Consider the following 21,337-nt stretch of genomic DNA (forward strand, 5'->3'; position numbering starts at 1 on the left):
GCCCCCAGTCGGGGACCAGCAGGTAGACACAGTCACCTCCCTCAACAAGCACTGAGGGCTACTGGTCTCCATTCAAAACTGCTTCTGCTACCGTCTTGCTTGTTAACACAGCACCAAAAACCGCTCCCCTTAAACTGATCTTTCATGGTCTTAGTTATTCATACCCTGTTATTTATACCTTTCATACCAGTTACTCATTCGATTCATATCATACCACTCAATATGATTTTATAACCATCTCAACATCTTGGAACCAGTTTCCATAACAGCCAACAGCAAAGTCGATTCTGATCAGCAGAAACCTAAAACTCAAGGTGCTTTTCCACTCTCTGCACTGAGACAGGCCAGCAACAGGAGAAGGTAGGATCCCCAGAGCCACCAGTGACCCTCCAACTGTGTTCCTGGACCACCAGGCTGCTCATAATGGTTTTCTACACTTCAGAAAAAGTGTAGGAAAAGAAAAAAACAAAACAAAACTCCAGACTGGCACACATTGCAGTGGGTCCATACAGGAATTCTCATCCTGCCATGGCAGTTCAGTGTTTCTCAGCTTTACTGATGTACACTTAGAAGTGACACGTATTAAATGTGTACAGGTGGATGAGTTTGGACATATGCATACACCCTTGATCCCACAAACAAGGTAATAAACACACCCATTACCTCCAAAAGATTTATCCATTTGAGGTCTAGTTTGCTTTTAAAAGCTGACTCCCCTACCCAGCAACACATACAGACACAGGACGAATATGTTTTGCTTTTCTGGAGGAAGGATGCCAAGAAAAACTCTTCACCTCTCCTAATTTTGGAACCTCAAGTGCAGCAGCACTCTATTTAAAGCTCTGAGTGGCTGGAGTGGCCTGTTTCTTAGAACTGTACACATGCAATCCAGGGACACTGAGATCAAGACAGCGCGTGTGTTGTCAGCACCCCCATAGCCCCCATGCAGCCCTGAGTCAGGGGTCACCATCTGCTGGGCTGTCTGCAGGCTCTTTTCCACCTTTTATAAAATGCGGGGAGATAGCCACATCACCTGATCTTAGAATTTATATGAAAATTCATTTGCAAACTATAAGGTACAATTCAGAGAGTAGTGAAGACATGACTGCAAAGCTATGAATTCATTGCTATAATCTTTTCTAAGGAAAAAAATGGAGGTGACAGGGGTAAGGGTTTGCTTTTTGTGTTTTTAATTTGGCCACCTTTGATGTGAAGAGCTGACTCACTGGAAAAGATCCTGATGCTGAGAATGATGGAGGGCAGGAGGAGAAGGGGGCAGCAGAGGATGAGATGGTTGGATGGCATCACTGACTCAACGGATGTGAGTTTGAGTAAACTCCGGGAGATGGTGGAAGACAGAGAAGCCTGGCGAGATGCAGTCCACGAAGTTGCAAAGAGTCAGATATGATTTAGAGACTGAATAGCAGCAGTTTGTGTCCAGCTTTCGAGCAAGTCACAGTGCCAGGGCATATTGGCTGTGACAAAAAAGGGAAACTATGGTCAAAGCTTGCTAAGCTTTGACTGTCACCTCAACCAGCAGAAAAGGATGATTTCATGGCTGCACAAAGAAACGATCAATCTTGATTTTCTGTGGCTTTGCTCTTGACACAGGTACTATGGGAAACAGCGGACACTCGGGATGATCACGTACACAGGAAGGGTAGGAGGTCCTCTGCCTCCACAAATGACTTCTCTCAGAGGTCAGATGGTCAGCTGGGAGCCACAAACACACAGACACAGCCGGGATGGACACAAGTGCAGGTCCGAGGACTGCTGAGCTGGTTCTGGGGTCTTCAGGAGGAGTGGAAGCCTCTGGGGGAGTCAGGTCTTGGCTCCCACCCTCAACCCCTTCCAAAGGCTTCCTTCATGCATTCCTTGAGATTCCAAAGGAACTGGCTTCCAAACCAACCTTTGTTGCTGGAGATTCTGCGAGGGAAAATAAAATTCACTGTCGAGCAAGAATGAAAGGCTTTGGGTCAGAAAGATGTGGGTGCACAGCCCACTTTGTCCTATGGGCACTGGGTTGTGGCCAAGTTGTTTCATCTCTCATAGTGGTGAGGGGTCCCTGGTTTAAAGAAGGCACTCCGATACCAGTCTCCGCCATGTCACTTCTGTGGGATGTCAGAGACAGGAAGCAGAAGGAATACCAGCTTGGAAGCAGCGGACCATGGGCAGGGCAGAACGCTGCTGTGAGTTCCACTCTGCGACCCTGGGAACCATCTTCGCTCAGTGTCTCTGCCTATACAAAAGGGGGTAATAAGACTTGTATTTCAGTCACATATAGTGTCCTGGAGGGGCCAAGCCTGAGTCAAGCCCCTAGTAAGTGCCTGGTACTTTACATCTGCCTCCACTGATTCACAAGCAGGTTAACTGTGGTAGAATCAACACTACAATAATTTTTTTTTTTTAAGCAACATTCAGTACTTACTGGGCAACTATTTAAACCAATTATTGCAGCTCTAGCCACTACATCTACTAAAACATCAAAGGCTACAGCCAACCCTAGACACTGAGTAACTCCTGATGCTTTCAAATTGTGGTGCTGGAGAAGATTCTTGAGAGTCCCTTGGACTGCAAGGAGATCAAACCAGTCAGTCCTAAAGGAAATCAACCTTGAATATTCATTGAAAGAACTGATGCTGAAGCTGAAGCTCCGATACTTCAGCCCCTGATTCCAAGAGCCAACTCATTGCAAAAGACTCTGATGCTGGGAAAGATGGAAGGCAACAGGAGGAGGAGGCAACGGAGAATGAGATGGTTAGATGGTATCACTGACTCAATGGACATGAATTTGAGCAGATTCTGGGAGATAGTGAAGGACAGAGAAACTTGGAGTGCTACAGTCCATGGGGTCACAAAGAGTTGGACAGGACTTAGTGACTGAATGACAACAAATATCTCAAGCAAATATTAGCAGACCTAAAGGGAGAAATAGACAACAATACAGTAACAGTAGGGCACTTCAATATACCACTTTCAACAACGGATAGATCATCCAGACAGAAAGTCAATAAGAAAATTTGTACTTAAACTACACACTAGACCAGATGGACTTGACACTGACAAAGCATTTCATCCAATAGGGGCAGGCAGAATACATATTTTTATGAAGAACACGGAACATTCTCCAGGATATACAGTACCACATGTGAGGCCAGAAACAAGTATTAATAAAATTAAGAATGAAATTACATCTCTTCCCATCACAATAGTGTAAAACTAGAAATCAGTTATAAGAAGAAAATTGGAAAATTCATAAATATATGAAAATCAAATAGCAGGTTACTGAACAACCAAGGGGTCAAAGAAGAAATAAAAAAATACATGAGACATTAAGAAACACAAACTACCATGAATAAGTAACAAGGATGTATTCTATAGCACAAGAAAATATAGCCATTATTTTGTAATAATTTTAAATGGAGTACAGTGTATAAAGGGCTTCACTGATAGCTCAGTTGGTAAAGAATCCACCTGCAATGCAGGGGACCCTAGTTCGATTCCTGGGTTGGGAAGATCCGCTGGAGAAGGGATAGGCTACCCACCCTAGTATTCTTGGGCTTCCCTTGTGGCTCAGCTGGTAAAGAATCTGCCTGCAATGCGGGAGGCCTCGGTTGGATCCCTGGGTTGGAAAGATTCCCCTGGAGAAGGGAACGGCTACCCACTCCAATATTCTGGCCTGGAGAATTCCATGGACTGTATAGTTCATGGGGGTCGCAAAGAGTTGGACCGACTGAGCGACTTTCACTTTCACAACACATAAAAAACATTGATCACTATATTGTACATGTGAAACTAATATAACATTGTAAATCAACTCTATTTCAATAAAAAAATATCTTGAGACAAATGGAAATGGAAACACAATAGACCAAAACTAATGGGATGCATTAAAAGTAGTTCTAGCAGGGAAGTTCAGAGTGATAAAAACCCACATTAAAAAAACCCAATATCCAAATATAAAAAACTTTACACCTTAAGGAACCAGAAAAAGAAGACCAAGTGAAGCCCATAGTTAGTAGCAGGAAGGATAGTAATCAGAGAAAAAATAAATGAAATACAGACTAAAAAGATAACAGAAAAGGTCAGTACAATGATGCCTATGCTAACATTTACACCTTGGGTATTCACATCAGCAACTGCCACAGCGTGAAATCCAGTCTGGATTATCTTTCTGTACCCACATGTCTTGTCATCTACGCACCGTCTTCCCGCATAACACCCACGTCCTTCCACCCATTAGACTGATCTGAAAAAGTCCTCAAGTAGATTTTCAAACAATCTTCAGCACAACTTATGAACTATTCACATCCTCCATCTCCAGGAAATACCAGCCAGCTTCCAACAATAGTGAGTCACTGTCAATGCTGAGTTATCCAGGGAATAATTAAGGGTAGACTCTATATTGTTAAGTTCACTCCAGTGGAAATGGAAGGGGTTTGTCTCCACGCTCCTCCCATGATCTCTACTCCCCTCAAATCAGGCAAAGTCAAGGCCAGGGAGTTCTCAGGACCTGGCTCCTTAATTTCAACATGGGAAGGATGGTCCAGGGGAGAAAAGAATACAGCGCAAGGACTATAGGCCCTGGATACAGAGGGCTTGGGGGCCCCCTCGGGTCACCCAGAGATGCAGTTGACATCCCTCCTCAAGACTGCTCCCCTTGGCCCAGCCCCAGGGAAGGCTAGCTGAGACGGCACCAACTTGGGGTGCCCAGTAATGTGGAAATGTATCTGAGGTTGACTCCTCACTTAGCACCTTACCTGGTTGGCACTATTTTCTTTCCCTCCAGGACAAGGCAAGTGACAGGCTGACCAAACCATCACCTTTCCCGTGGGCACATCAAAGACCACTGACCCAACAGCATATGCCAGTCCCCACCTGTTACTGCTTAAATGATGTGCAGACTGATTACCATGGGCTTCCCAGGTGGCTCAGTGGTAAAGAACTTGCCTGCCATGCAAGTGGGCTTGATCCCTGAGTCAGAAGACCCCCCGGAGTAGGAAATTGCAACCCACTCTAGTATTCTTGCCTGGAGAATCCCATGGACAGAGGAGCCTGGCAGGCTACAGTCCCTGGGGTTGCAAAGAGTCCAACATGACTTAGCAACTAATCAGCAGCAGCAGCAGCCCTGTGCCTTAAGCCCCATGATGCCCCTGCTCCAAGTCCCCTTCTGTAAAATTCACTCGGTTTCCCTGCCTCGGGCACCCGAGACTTGCTGTAAGAACCTGGCATAGCGGTCATCTCAACCCCAGAGCTGTCAGGGTCACACCCATCCCACAGGCCACGAGAAAGAGAGTCTGAAACAACTGTATTCCATCTATTTTTGTAGCTGCTAAAACAGTCACTGCAGGAAGAGTAGCCTAGAATCCAGCTGTGCTCACAGTCAATATTTATTACGTGAAAGGACAGATCTACTGATTTTCCCACTGAACCATTTTCAAAACCACAAAAGCGATTCTTAATAAGAAAATCAGGGTTTTGCTGTGCCTCTCATAAACTTAAAAGTCTATTTAAAATTACATGCATACAAATATTTTTGTAAGTACCTTTGCATGATACCGGGCATCGCCTCTTGTTTGCGTGATGGTAACAGACTCTCGCTGGGCACTTATGCAGGACACATCAACACTTCGTCAATTAAGCCTGTGATTTCCCCCTGACTTATGACCTTCTGGAAGAGGACCCAGACAGTCACTTAGAGTCTGCTAATGTCACCCATGACCAACCTTCTAAAGAATTCATGTCAAGACTCCATTACTGATGAATCACTAATGAATTCTGTTGACCAGATTCAAGGATTCACACTAATTTCTAGCTTATATTCACATGAAATCTAACAAATCGATTGATACATGACTATACTTAAAAATGAACAAGTTTTAACAGGTTTCCCTTCAATGACTATTTAAAAAATTGAGTGGTCATAGCTAAGATTTTTTTATGCAAAGGAAACCTCCCAGGATAAACACCCAGTGCCGTCCACTCACATGTCTGGAAGAGAAACCTAGGAATGGCTGTTCACTGCCCAGGAGGACGTAAAGCCAGAGAGAGCCAGCCATGTCCTGTGGGGAAGAGGGAGTCTCGGGGTCACTTATGGGGACACAGAGAGGAGGAGGGCTTGGATCAGCTGTGAGATGGGCTCCAGGTTCTCAATTCCAAATCAGGACCTGACCTGGAAATCACAATGGATGCCCCGCCTCTTCCCCAAACAGGTGGGAGAGTACCTTGCTCCAAGGAAACAGTAGAGCAGAATTCACCATCTTACTTCTAAGAAACACGACATATTGACTCCATGCCCTTCTGCTGGCCACACACCAAAGGGGAACATAACTGAAATCCAGGTGGTTCAAAAACAAAAGGGGGCTGAGGAGAAAAACCCGATTTACAAAAAGTTTAGTAGCAGTTTTAGACCAAATGAAAGAAAATTCTAATTTATATTAAAGTAAGAAATCTACAACACTCAAACCAAGAGATTCTGTAGTCCAAAGTCACGGGTTCAAGAATAGTTTAAACCCAAATGTATGGTTACCAAAGAGGAAAGGTCAGGGCGAGAAATAAATTAGGAGTCTGGGGTTGACATGTATGCACCACTTAATATAAAAACAGATAATTAACAAGGACCTACTGCATAGCACAAGAAACTTTACTCAATATCCTGTAATAACCTAACAAGGAAAAGAATTTGAAGACGTGTATGTGTGTATTTATATAAGACTGAATCACTTTGCCGTACACCTGAAACACAGCATTGCAAATCAATTATACTCTCTAATGTAAAACAAATGGTTTAAAAAAAAAGAATAGTATAAAGGAATTTATGAATAATAGAAGCAAAATAAGACTTGGAAGGAAAGCTCATAAACTGGGTATTATTCCTCCACAAACCTGGACAGTGTGTTGAAAAGCAGACATCAGTTTGCTGACAAAGGTCTGTATTGTCAAAGCTATGGTTTTCCCAGTCGTCATGTATGGGTGTGAGCATTGGACCACAGTGAAGGCTGGGCACTGCAGAACTGATGCTTTCAAACTGTGGTGCTGGAGAAGACTCTTGAGAGCCCCTTGGACAGCAAGGAGATCAAAGCAGTCAATCCTGTGCTGTGCTGAGTCACTTCAGTTACGTTTAACTCTTTGCGATCCCATGGACTCCTCTGTCTATGGGGTTCTCCAGGGAAGAATACTGGAATGGGTTGCCATGCCCTCCTCCAGGGGATCTTCCCAACCCAGGGATAACCCAGGTCTCCTGCACTGCAGGCAGATTCTTTATCATCTGAGTCACCAGGCAAGTCCAGTCAAGCCTAAAGGAAATCAATTCTGAAGATTCACTGGAAGGACTGAAGCTGAAGCTTAAACTCCAATATTTTGGCCACCTGATGAGAAAAGCCAACTCACTGGAAAAGACTCTGATGCTGGGAAAGACGGAAGGCAAAAGAAGAAGAGGGTGACAAAGGATGAGATGGTTGGATGGTATCACCAACTCAACAGACATGAGTTTAAGCAAAATTCCGGGAGATGGTGAAAGACAGGGAAGCCTGGAGTGCTGCAATCCACAGGGTTGCAAAGAGTTGGACACAACTGAGTGAGCGAACAACAACAGACCTCCACTTAGGAGACAACACTCTGAAAGTGAATTGAACCTTCTCATAAAACACTTTATTGCCCAGTCAGAGCCAGGACCCCAGAGGAACTGATCGCCAGCCAGCATCTTGTATCATCTAAATCAAATGGTCCAAAATCATGTTAGGGCTGAGAAACGCCTATTGTAGAGACATCCGTTTGTCCAGTACCTGTTATTCTGGGAGCCCTGAATCTCAAGCCACAAGCTGTGTCACAAGCATGATTTTAACACACGAGAAGATTTCTCATAGGAATACATAAACCCTCCCTCGGAATCCTTATCCATTTGATGTTTAGATGCAAACTTATCTTCCCAGCATCCAAGCTAGGATCAAGCCTCACGAGATGGAGCTCACCCTGAAGACAGCTCCTACGTATCCCGGACACCCATCCCACGTGACACAGAGAAGGCCCATCTCCTACAAACACAAGACTACCTGTCCAGCCAGGAGCTCAGGTGCCGGGCATCTCACAGGTTGGAGGCACCCACGGTCCGGCCTCCTAGCTTACCTGCTGCCACCAGGCACCAAAGCAGGAAGAGTGAGTCTAATTTCTGAACCACATCCCTTGGCAACTTACATTTCACAAGGCTCAACAAATCAGAGCTACATTTATTGCCATTTTATTAACATAAAGCGTACTCCCAGTGCAACATGGGCATCTAAGGTGAAAGCAGTCACTCCTGCCTGTCTCAGGCAGAAAGCCACACTCACCTTCGGCGCCCAGTTATGAGAGGTGACACGCAACGCAGAGCTCCTCAAAGGGCGAGTTCCTCAGCTGACTGCACCTGAAGTCACAAACTGCTGGAGTTCTCCTGTCTAACTCAGATCTCAGCAGATGGTGACGATCCAGAAAGCTGCTCGAAGAAAAGGAACGTAGGAAATCTGAAAAGAGACAGAAAACACTGTTTATCAGGGCAGCTTGCTTGTTGGACTTTAAGTTACTGCTTGAGAAATAACTGATTGTTTGCCTGAAACCAATCCTTTTACTTGTTGTGGCTGTTGTTTAGTCACTCAGTTGTGTCCAACTCCTTGTGACCCCATGGGCTGTAGCCTGCTAGGCTCCTCTGTCCATGGGATTTCTCAGGCAAGAATAATGGAGTGGGTTGCCATTTCCTTCTCCAAATATCTTTAATAGACCCCAGGAAAAAATGTGCTTTATATTTACTGACCTCGACCCAAACAAAAACTCCTTTGCCCTGCTCTACCTTCCAGACCCTGGGTCAACACGGAGGCAGAGGGCAGGTGGGGACCCCCTTGGGGATAACCGAGGGACCCACGCTCCCAGATCTCTTCTAGCCCCCTCCCCACAATACCGCTGCCCATGCCCTACAAGCCTGCTGAAAACAAAAGAGCAGCTGCCAAGAGGAAATTCAAAAAGCCCATCTGGGAGCCTAATTAGGGAGAAGAATTGCAGAGCATGGATACCGCATAGAGATTTCATCTCCTGTGTGGACCATTCACTGAGAAAGGCCCCGCCAGACCCACAGCTTCGTCCTTATCGGGATGAACACACACACTCTCTCTCTCACTACTGTATATAAAATAGATACTAACAAGGACCTACTGTATAGCACAAGGAACTCTACTCAATACTCAAATGACATATATGGGAAAAGAATTTGAAAAAGAGAGGCTATACTGTATGCATATGTCGTATGTATGACTGAGTCACTTTGCTATACAACGGAAGCTAACACAACATTGTACATCAGCTCGACGCCAATAAAAATTTTTAAAAAGAAAATATCGTTACAGGAATCTGAAGACAGCATCCTGGAAACTACAGAGGAGGAGCTGATAGAGGGGACCCGCAGCCCCCTCCCTCCCGGCTGTGGGACTTGGCTGTGGCCTCATGGCCCCCACACCTGGGTACCTATTTTCAGTCCTGATCTGTCCTTTGAGGGAACCCTGAGGCATTGTGGACTCCAAGGGGGTCCACTGGCATCTTTAATTATGCTTCAAACCCAGAAGGGATCTGTCCTGACCATTCACTTGGACTAGATCTATTAATTCATCAAACCATGATGATGACTCACAACATCATTAAACACCCCACAGAAGAGTCGAGTTCTATTTTAGTCAAATAGAAAAGGATAATTCAGGGAGGTCTTTCATAAAAATGTTATAAGGCAAGTTCATAAATGTTGATTAAAAAATGAATTCCACTTATGCATTCTCTGGTATTATTTCAAGGGTTTGAATGATTTTTGTTTTGTTTTAACGTATGATTTAACGCAAGGAAAAGGTGCTGGGCAGACACACCAGGGATACGAGACCCAGACGAGATCTTAGATGTGCACCAGGATGGCAACATTCTCTCTGCTGAGTGTTTTCAGAAACAAGACAGAAAACAGATGCTTTGCTATCTGGACTCCAGACCTGACCAAGAATTCCAATTTCTCACTGTGGGCCTGACACATGCCACTTACTGGGGAAACCCACTGGCTAAACACAGCTGTGTCTGCAAACACCACCTCTTTATTAGTATTGTCAGGGGTTCTTCTGGACATAAGTTGTAGCTTTAAAATTTTCATTGAAAAGTTCATGTGCCTGGAGTCAGAGCTCAAGCCAAGGTCCTTGGGCGTCTGGGGGGCTGGCTGAGTTGCCCATGTGCACGGTACTCTTATGGTGTGTGTGATTTAATCCTCCCAACAACATCCCGGGATAGATACTAACATTCACTTTGCCACAGGACTTAATGTTCTCAGAGAGGCAGAGACTCTCCTTAGCAGGCTTGGAGTGAGGAACACAGGCGTCAAAGCTGAACCTACCACACCAGCAGCAAGCCTAGTGCCAGAGAATTTATCTTCCCTCCCAGTTCACCAGCGCCACAGCCTGGGTCTGGAAGTCTTGTCCTCTGACACTCGCTGTGGCCATCCAGGTGGATACCCAGGATCTTAGCCAGTGAAGGGGTTCCAACCAGAGCCTCCCTGGGAAAAATTGAGGGCAGGAGGAGAAGAGGGTAGCGGAGGATGAGATGGTTGGATGGCATCACTGACTCAATGGACATGAATTTGAGCCAACTCCAGGAGACAGTGGAGGAGCCTGGAGTGCTGCAGTCCATGGGGTCGCAAAGAGTCAGACGAAACTGAACAACAACAAAGATGGCCTGGTCACCTGAGATCCAAGTGTGTGAGATGGAGGGGTGGTGTGTTCTTCAAGAAAAGCATCTCATTGACCAAGCGTCAGTGCACGAACCACACACCTTCCTCAGAAGTGAACACAGACCAAGCTGCTCCCTTGCTGGGTTTCTATGAAATCCACCCACTGCCACGTTTAATGTGGACTATTCAAAGCCTCTGTTAAGGACGAGCACTTCAGATCAGGTCTTTAGTACAACCTGTGATAGAGTCCACCAGGAAAGCACACACTTTGTAGAAAATCACCTCTAACTGCAAACACTGCCAGGTTTAAGGTCACTGGGGCCAAGGTGGTCACTGGAGGACATTTCACAGCCTGCTCAGGCAGGAGGGGATAGTGCATGCTTGTCTTTAAAGGCATTTCCCCACAAGCACCACTTGCATCTCCCCATAGGAATTAAAGAGATGAGGACAGAGTAGAAGGAAATTAACACAAATACTAAATGCACCCCTTTGTACACAATGATCTGGACCCCGATCATTCTACCACGGCAAAACCAAAGGACTATCTGAATTTTCTGCAATACTGAGGTTTTCTTTTTCTTGACTGTATTTTGAAAAGCCTGGGCCCAACCTGGGGTTCTCCCCAGTCTCGGGGGGCATTCAGCTGGGACATCAGCGAGGGTGCTAGGGTCAGGTGGCTGCCCCCAAGCAGCCCTGCCTGTCCCCACGGGCCTGGCCTCCAGACACCCAAACCAGCTGTCCCAGCCCTGCCTGAACTCCGGGTGCCCCATGCCACCTGCCCTGGCTGTTTTTCTGGGCCACCTGCGTGGTTTCCTCCAAATCTCAGTGGACGTGGCCATTCAGGGCTGGTGTCCATCACTGACAGGTTTCCCTGCAGTAGAGTGTTTAGGATTAATGAGAGGCTCATGACCTCCCACTGAAGCCAAAGGCTGGGTGGGTGCCCCCCCCCCGCTTTGGGCAGGATGGACATGCAGCCCTGCCTACTGCCTAGATGACGTGAATCTCCTAAAGGCTCCCCGTGAAGACCAGCACTCTACCTCCCAACCCACAGAAGCACAGAAGTGACTGCACAGGTCCCAGGGACACTGTGTTCGTGGCTCCAGCTTCACCAAAGCCTCATCCACCTTCACGGCAGCCCAGGCGACACACCTCATTGGCAGCTCAGGAACCAAACCACCAGACCCTCAGGCCCAGAGCCAGGATTCAAACCCAGGCCTGCTTGACTGCAGAGCCCCACTGGACTCTTTCTCCCCACATGGATCACCACTAAAGGACCAGAACCTCCAAACCTGGGCAAAGGTCATCTGTCACCACCATCAGTCTGGAGTGTCTGCCACGATGGGAGCCCAGCTTCTGCCTCTCAAATCAGGGAAGGATAGTGTCATAGTTTCTACGATGCAAGTCCATGACCACACACGCCACCTTAATCTGAGAACAAACTTGTGGTTACCAAGGGGTGGGATGGGGGTAGATGGGGAGGTTGGGGTTGGCAGATATAAGCTATTATCTATAGGATGGATGAACAACAAGGTCCTACTGTATAACACAGGGAATTATATTCAACATCCTGTGATTCAGACTTAGAGAAGGAACTCATGGCTGCTGGAGGGAGAGATGGGGGGAAGGGATAGGTAGGGAGTTTGGGATGGAAATGTCACACTGCTGTATTTAAAATGGACAACCAACAAGGACCTACTGTACAGTACAAGGAACTCTGCTCAGTGTTATGTGGCAGCCTGGATGGGAGGGGACTTTGGGGGAGAAAGCATACATGTATATGTATGGCTGAGTCCCTTCACTGTCCACCTGAAACTATCATGACATTGTTAATCAGCTCTACTCCAATATAAAATAAAAAGTTAAAAAAAACCTATGATAAACCATAATGGAAATGAATATAAAAAATAATGTATATATGTGTAAAACTGAGTCACTTTGCTATACAGCGGAAATTAACAAAACATTGTTAAATTAATAAATAAAATACATACATAAATAAAAACAAAGGCACTATTTCTCTTAGATGTCAATGCAGAAAAACATTACTGAGTTACACTGTTTGACTGTTGAACACTGCACATAAGCTCAAGACTCTTGGATTATGCCAGATGAGTATCATGACCAAACCTCATAGTACATGAGTATATGAGATAAACATGCAAAACACACCCAGTGAACTGCCCAGACCCCTAATCTGCAGGACAAGCCAAAGGCAATTATCTTTTTTCTTTTACTAAAAAGAAAAAAACACTAATGCTTCCAGGGACAAGACCGCACTTGCTCCTTATTACCCTGTGCACAGTAGCCCTGCCAGTGCTCATTGCTGGCAGCCAGATGCAGGGTCCACCTTTCAGAAAGTCCCACCAAATTTGGACTTTTACTCAAGATAAAACTGTCCTGAAAAGGAAACCACCAGATTTTTCTGCCATGGGCTGGAATCAATTTAAATGATAACACTGGTTATCAGTGGACTTCATCTGTGTGAGGATCACAAGTTGATTAATGAAAATGGGGCAGAAAGAACATGAATTTCTAACTCTGAACAGCCTCAAGAAGATACCACACGTGGCTGGGGAGGTGTGGGGAGCAGGGTCACTGGTCAGATGCCAAGCTCTGAGGGTTCTGTGTTCTGAAATAATGCAGACATGTGCCTTCAAGTCTTCTAGAATGGAGAAGAGAACAAAACTGCCGGCAGTGAGTTGACCACACACCCCATGACCAAAAAAAGTGGCAGGAGTCGTGGGTCCCAGACCTGCTCAGCCCCCACATGCCCCTCCCACCTTGGTCCTGTTCCTCCATGTCCTCAGTTGTAATGAGGTCTCGATGCCCCTAATTTGTAGCCGTGAGCTCAGCACACGGGAGTGGATTTGAGAATTACCCAAAATTGATGATGTGGGACCAAAAATGTATCAATACATTTATCTAAAACACCATGACAAGGAAGTCATGAGGCAAATCTTAATATGAACTTAAATTTTACAGTCACTGCCTCAGAATTCTAGCAGATAGGAATGACATTAGTAATACCTATTCTAACGCTTTGTAAGATTCTGTGTATATATTTGATGCTAGCCTCTTAATACAACAGTCCCCACCCTCCAAAAGGCATCATAGGTGTTTCTCTGAAGCCATTTCCACTGATCCAAACCAGTTTTCAGAATCAGCATACATGTAGGTGTGTGTATACAGCCCTATATACACATACCTGTGTATATATACACATCCTAATGCCGTAACTGGATAGTCCAATTACACAAAATATTTTGCAAAGGGTCACCTGTATTCTTTACAAAGTGTCCACAGGATTTCATTGTTTTCCAGGTAATTACACCACAAATAAAAAGCATGTTGACCAAGATAAACCTTAAACACAAAATCACACTATTGAATAAAACCTCTTTTGTTGAAAAAGACAGAAGGAAGGAAAGACAGGAAAGAAGGAAGATATAGACACTGAATTCTCATCTGAGATAATTTAGACACACAGGTGATCTAAATGACATTTCTAACTGTATGTGGCTAATGGTTAAAAGAAATACTTTCAGAGAACAAACTCATGATCATGCCAATTGAATATGAATTTTAATATCATTGTGTTTTTAAAGTATATTTAGCTGCTTTTGAATATTCTGAAAATGGTCAACATGACTCACCCACATTTTCCCCAAATGCCAGATACTTTCGCACTTTTGTGCCTGTATGTCTATTTCCTCCACCATCCAGGAAGAGATTCACACCTGCAGTTTATCCAGCCAAAACCAACTCATCGTCCAGGAGGAATGAACCCAAACGTCCCCTCTTCTGGAACATTCTACAGGAACGTCCTCCATTCCTGCAGCAATTGCTCTTTTATAACTAAACCGTCCCCATTCAAAGGCAACAGAAGCGCCTCCAGGAAGGGACCTCCACATGCTGCCGTCCATATGGCTCAGCCACATGGCAGGTTCTAGACAGAATGACTCTTATCAGACATTCATTATCCAATAAACTTACACTTCCTCAGTGATTTCTATGAATCTGCCACAATGGTGCAAAAACCTAAGATCATGGCATGCAGTCCCATTACTTCATGGCAAATAGATGGGGATACAGTGGAAACAGTGGAAAAACTACCTTCTTGGGCTAAAAAATCTCTGCAGTGATGAAGACACTTGCTCCTTGGAAAGAAAGCTATGACAAACCTAGACAGTGTATTAAAAGGCAAACACATGACTTTGCCCTCAAAGGCCTGTACAGTCAAAGCTACGGTTTTTCCAGTAGTCATGTACAGATGTGAGAGTGGAACCTTAAAGGCTGAACACCAAAAAATTGATGCTTTCAAACTGTGGTGCTGGAGAAGACTGTTGAGAGTCCCTTGGACTGCAACGAAATCAAACCTGTCAAACCTAAAGGAAATCAACCCTGAATATTCATTGGAAGGACTGACACTGAAGCTCCAATACTTTGGTCACCTGAGGTGAAGAGTCAATAGCCAACTCACTGGAAACTCTAATTCTGGGAAATATTGAAGACAAAAGGAGAAGGGGACAGCAGAGGATGAGACTGCTGGATGGCATCACTGACTTAACGGACATGAATTTGAGCAAACTCTGGGAGACAGTGAAGGACGGTGAAGCCTGGCGTGCTATAGTGCATGGGGTTGCAGAGTCAGACATGACTTAGCGGCTGAACAACAATGGCACCATTCAGTGCTCCAGGGTTTAGAATCCTCTTCTCCCAAATTTCAAACCAAGAGACCCTGAATTCCTTACACACAGCCTGATCCAGCTCTTGAGTGTCAACACGGAGCCTTCAACACAAATCAGTGCACCCGTGCCATGATGGTTCTGCTAACGAACCATATGTCTTCATTTTATTGCTATAAATTTATTTTTCTTGATTCTGTCATTGATCAAATAAACTAGCAAGAAGCCAATGAGACAGACTGAATGAATCAAAAAGGACTTCTAAACTCTCAAGCTCAAAAATGTATAGATGACTTCCCATGGCAACGGCCCAATTAATGCCATCCATAAAGCGAATCAAATGCTGTGTCTGGGCTGAAATCCAATTAAGTCATTTCTGTCCGAATATCTCCAAAGAGCCTCCCGCTGAGCTCCAAGTGGAAATAAACATAAAAGCCAGATTAGCTGTGTAAGCACTTTCAGAGCTAAGAGCATGAAAATCTACATGCCCGGCCTTTCAACTGGGCACAGAGGAAACACATTTCAACGGCCACCCGGCAAAAAGAAAAGCCACTTCCTCATGCAGCCAGGTTTCCTCCAACAACCCTCATCCACTGTACACATCAAAGAAAGGCTGAGATCCACTCATTTACATGCACAGAGAAATGACGAACTAGGCTCCACGATGCCAGTCTGTGCAGAGGAAACACTCAGGACATGATTTCAAGCCCTCTCAGAATTCACTGTTTCCCTGGCCTACTCCTTAAGGAGGATGCTTTGAAATCAGTAAATCCTGAAATTCACCGTCTCCATGCATATAACTTGTTCTGTGAAAACATGGACACAAAGACAGAACAAAGTTAGGGAATGAGTTAAACCTCTACTCACCTTGTGATGCATTATTCAAATTTATAGCTCAGCAGAAGACAGTGTAGTAAAAAGCAAAGACATCACTTTGCTGACACAAGTCAGTATAGTCAAAGCTATGGTTTTTCCAGTGGTCAAGTACAGACGTGAGAACTGAATCATAAAGAAGGCTGAGCACCAAAGAATTGATGCTTTTGATCTGTGGTGCTGGAGAAGATTCTTGAAAGTCCCTTGGACAGCAAAGAGATCAAACCAGTCAATCCTAAAGGAAATCAACCCTGAATAGTCAACAGAAGGACTGATCTTGAAGCTCCAATACTTTGGCCACTTGATGCCAAGAGCTGACTCACTGGAAAAGATCCTGATGCTGGGAAAGATTGAGGGCAGGATGGCATCACTGACTCAGTGGACCATGAATCTGAGCCAACCCTGGGAGAGAGTGGAAGACAGGGAAGCCTGGAGTGCTACAGTATATGGGGTCACAAAAAGTCAGACATGACCTAATGACTGAACAAAAAGACAAAAATTATCTTCAGATGATGCAGAAGAGCTGAAATAGGAGTGTTCTAACCACACATTTCAGAAATGGAAGGGTTCCTCTTCCCTACTGCCTGTTCACTGCACACAGAACCCCCTGAGACCTGCTTAATCAGACCACCTGCAGCTTGGTTATGACATCAGTCCCAGGTAAGAACAAAGGGATGCAAAGAGAAGAAGAGAAAGTGAGGAGGACAGAATCAAGAACACTTATCTCCAAACCCTCAGCATCTGAACACCAGGCCTGTCTGAAAGAAGGGGCACCCAGGTGGAGGCTGGCCACGCCTCACACGTGACAAAGGACACAAGGACTCTCTTTCAGGGGACGCACAGCCCAGTGTACATCTTAGCAGCTGGGCACTGTGCGTGCGTGCTTAGTCACATCAGTCGTGTCTGACTCTCTGCGACCCCATGGATCACGGCCCGCCAGGCTCCTCTTTCCATGGGATTCTCCAGGCAAGAATACTGGAGTGCGTTGCCGTTTCCTTCTCCAGTGATAAAGTATGAAGTGAGTGAAGTGAAGCCGCTCAGTCATGTCCGACTCTTTGTGACCCCATGGACTGTAGCCCACCAGGCTCCTCCATCCATGGAATTTTCCAGGCAAGAATACTGGAGTGGGTTGCCATTTCCTTCTCCAGCTGGGCACTGTAGAGACTGCCATTTAGCCTTAGACACTGGGTTTCCTTGGAGAGAGTATCAGTTACCTTGTTGATATAAATAAATGGAAGTCACACTTATTCAATGGAAATGTGACACATATCTGCTCTGTGCAGACACTGTATATAAATAAGGCACAACACAGATGCCATCCTTCTTAGGGGATTCAGTCCAGCAAGGGACTGAGGTCAGACACTTGCCTAAAAAAAAATTCAGTTCAACTTTTCTAGATAACTTCTAAAATAGATGTGTCCCATCCAAAGTACCCATTGGTATCTGCTGCAGAATTTTAAAATCTCTAAAGGAGACAAGTGAGCAGTGTCTTATATGAACATAATAGTTTTACATAAAGGTGGTTTATGATGGACTAGAAAGCAGGTCTCATCTCTCCTTCCTGAGACTAACCTCCCAACAGTGAGAGGAGCTGCAAGGTCCTTTAGGCCCTCTTCAGCAAGCAAATCCTTCCTAAGTCAAAAAATGACAAGTTTCCTTAAAGTTCTCTCTTCTGGACAGACTTCAAGACAAATCACTCTGCAAGTATTTCTGAAGCCCCTGCACTATGTGGGGTGCTGGACATACAACAGACAAGACAGATGTAGGCTTCACCCCCACAAAGCAGACAGAGGAGTGGATGCTAGGGGCCCAAGCGGGGACCTCAGGGCCCTGTGGTCACCCTCCATCGTCTCCGCACATGACATGTGGCCTCAGCAGGGATGTCCACTGCAGAGAGTGGACATGCCGATGATGCTTTGGACATGAGAACACTGGCTGAGACTGCATCCCCCACAGGCAGCCTCACACCTGCACAGCCCACCTGGCCCCTCACACTACACTTGGCAGGTGGCTTTCTGAGAGGAAGCAGACACATGTGCCCCTGCTGACCCCCCTGGTCCACTCCTCCACATCACCAGCAGTCCAACACTGCAGGTTCTCAAGAGTTCTCATTCTGCTTCAGGCCTGGACAACCCGCCCCCCTCCATCCACTCGTCACCTGCAAACCCCACACACCTGTCTCCAGGCCACCATCCACGCCGTGGTACAGACCGTGACCAAGGGCAGGACGTACCTGACACCATCCTCGGGGAGAATCAAACTAACAGCCCACACTGGGGACATCCATACTCCCAGCGATCACTCCCCACAATGTTCCTCCACCCAAGGGGATGGGCACGGCTCCACCGGAAATGCAGGCAGGACATGTCAAATGGACAGAAAGAACATGGCTGAGACGCTATTGGAGAGGAACAGTTTGAATAACAGCACCAGACACTGAATGACAGGAAAGTCCCAGGTGGCTCAATGGTAAAGAGTCCACCTGCCAATGCACTAGATGCCAAGAGAGACAGGTTCAATCCCTGGGTCGTGAAGATCTCCTGGAGAAGGGAATAGTAACCCACACCAGTATTCTTGCCTGGAGAATCCCATGGACAGAGGAGCGGAAGTTAAGCTGGTAGTTAGCTATTTCCAGAACAGTGGATGTACACACAAGAAGTAGTGGTCTTGCTCCAATGAGGTCATGTGGGTGCCTGAGACAGGAGGAAGGTTTCCCTTGATGTTAGGTTTCAGCTGTCTTTAAAAAACAAATACATACAGTAAAAATTTTCTAACAAAATAATAACAGTAAATAGAAGAAAACAAAACTTAACAAGAAGCTAACTTTCACCCCTTTGTCTTTCACAGAATATGAAAATCCCACAGATACTTAAGTTCAAACATACATCTTCTGGAGGTAGGCGATAATTTAATCCTGGCTCTGAAATAGATGGATTACAACCGCAAATTAGTGAAAATGGGGTTGTAATGGGTTCTCCTAGGAAATGAACTGAATCAGATGAACACAAATAGTCACCCTGCAGGCAGCCCTGACCGAGGGTGATGAAAGCACTTAGAAACCTGTAGTTTATGCCAGAACCTTCAGCCAGTTATAAAACCATAAACTAACGAGTCCACACTACAACACTGAAAGGTTTTCAGTGCCAGATTTCTGAACTGGTTTTCTCTTCTAGAATGATCCTGTTTCTTTTTTGTTGTGTTGTTCTGTTTTGGTGGGGGGAGCTACTCTTCATTGCAATGCTCAGGCTTCTCATTGAGGTGGCTTCTCTTGTGGAGCACGGGCTCTAGGGCACACCCAGGGGTTGTGCAGGCTTAGTTGCTCCACGGCATGTAGGATCCTCCCAGATCAGGGATTGATCCGGAGTCCCCTGCACTGGCAGGCAGATTCTCATCCACTGCACCACCAGGGAAGTCCCAGAAGCATCTTGTTTCTACGGGAAGGCAGACACCAACAGAATTCTGCAGTTTACAGCCCTTTGCTTTGTCTTAACTGATTAGGGTAACAAAAGGCTTGGCACTTGATCTGATCACAGGAGGCTCATGGTGAACCCATGATGTCTTGCTTCACTGCTAGTAGATGCCCCACCACCACCACCACCGGGCAGGAATCCTGCAAGGCCAGGACCACCACCCCTGTCAATCCTGAAGCCCAAGAGGCTGGCTGTCCAGGGCGTGGCCGCCCACACCTGCCCAGGAATGGTTAAGAACTGCCTCCCACCTGTCCCCATCAGAAGGCCACCTGCCGCTAGAGGTGCCTGCTTCTCCTCTTTAGAAAGACATGGAAACCACTTTGCCCTACAACCCGAGTTCAATATCCACCACTCAAAAACATCAAAAACTATTTATTTCTGTGCCGAAAAAATTTAAAAAAATTTTTTTTTAAAAATCAACCAAGGCTTCAGACCCCTGTCAATATTTAAGGGCCTCGCCCAGAGCTCATATAAACACTGAAATAGAACTGAGCCCTTCAGGTTCTCACTGTCCAAGGCTTGTAAGACTCTTCTTGGGAGGCAGGGGAAACGCCAAACAAGGAAGGGAGGCTGTATGCCTCCAACTAATAAAAATAAATGAAAAAAGAGATTCCAGTCAAGGGCCTAAAAAGGACAATAAATATTGTGTCTTTGGGCTATGAATTTAAAATCAAAAGGAATTTTGGTAACTTGGGCTATTTCTGCAGGACCACCCCGTAACCATCACAGCATGCTCTCCACCCCCATGGGTCCCCTCAGAGCAGTCACAAGAGTTGAAGTTCACAGGCAAATGTTTAACAAAATGATCAGATAAACCCAGCTCCCCAGGGCTAAAAACCTGTGAGCTGTCACCTTAGTGTCTGACTTTCCTAAAGACACCTCTTTCTTTCCACAGAATCAACCTGTGTACTGCGCTCTCTTATGCCACAGACACATGCTGACCAGTAACCTGTGCAGCTGGGTGAACGGACCTGCCGGAGCGTGGGTGGTACCTGGGGAAGAGCAGCAATGCAGAAACTAGAGGAAGAGCACCCACCCACCTGCCTCCTCCATCACCACAGGCAGAAGGGATGCCAAGATCCGAGGCCAGCGAGCCCATCACTGGACCTGACACGACTGCCTCCAACACTTGCTTCCAACGCACTGTGAACACACGCCAGGTGCCCCCCTCTGGTAATGATTGGGGGCAACCAGGCACCTTGTTGGTACTCCTCAGGGTCCCCGATGTGAGAAAAAGGAGTGAGCCCCCATTCACATCATGTTAAACAATACAGAGATAGGGCCACTCACCCTCTTTGTTAGATGAAAATGAGCATCTCACAGAACTCTGGCATGGAAAGTTGAGAGATGGGAAAGCGACCCCAGAGGAATGCGGAATGTTGTCAATGACAAGAGAATGTCCTAAGAGGCACAGAACTGCCAGCTGCCCACTGCCGCCCACACCCACATGTGCCTCTGAATGGTCATCTTTCTAAGCGGGCAGCATGTCAGGATCCACCGTGAAGTCACAGTGCTGTCAGCACATCACAACCTCAACTTCAAGCACTACTCTCATACAGGTGGTGGTCCACATGCCTGCACCAAACAAG

The 21,337-nt window shown here is 45.9% G+C and overlaps 1 protein-coding gene across 3 annotated transcripts in view; it reads right to left on the reverse strand.

The window, feature by feature from the left end:
- The window catches only part of NCK2 (NCK adaptor protein 2), a 112,423-nt gene that overhangs the window by 40,289 nt on the left and 50,797 nt on the right, over positions 1-21,337 (reverse strand). For all 3 annotated transcript variants that reach the window (XM_070479104.1, XM_070479107.1, XM_070479101.1), the window contains exon 2: positions 8,328-8,498. The gene's annotated coding sequence lies outside the window, so the exon portion shown is untranslated. The remainder of the gene's footprint in view (positions 1-8,327; positions 8,499-21,337) is intronic.

This window comes from Odocoileus virginianus, chromosome 2 (assembly GCF_023699985.2).
Source record: "Odocoileus virginianus isolate 20LAN1187 ecotype Illinois chromosome 2, Ovbor_1.2, whole genome shotgun sequence".
Classification (NCBI taxonomy): domain Eukaryota; kingdom Metazoa; phylum Chordata; class Mammalia; order Artiodactyla; family Cervidae; genus Odocoileus; species Odocoileus virginianus.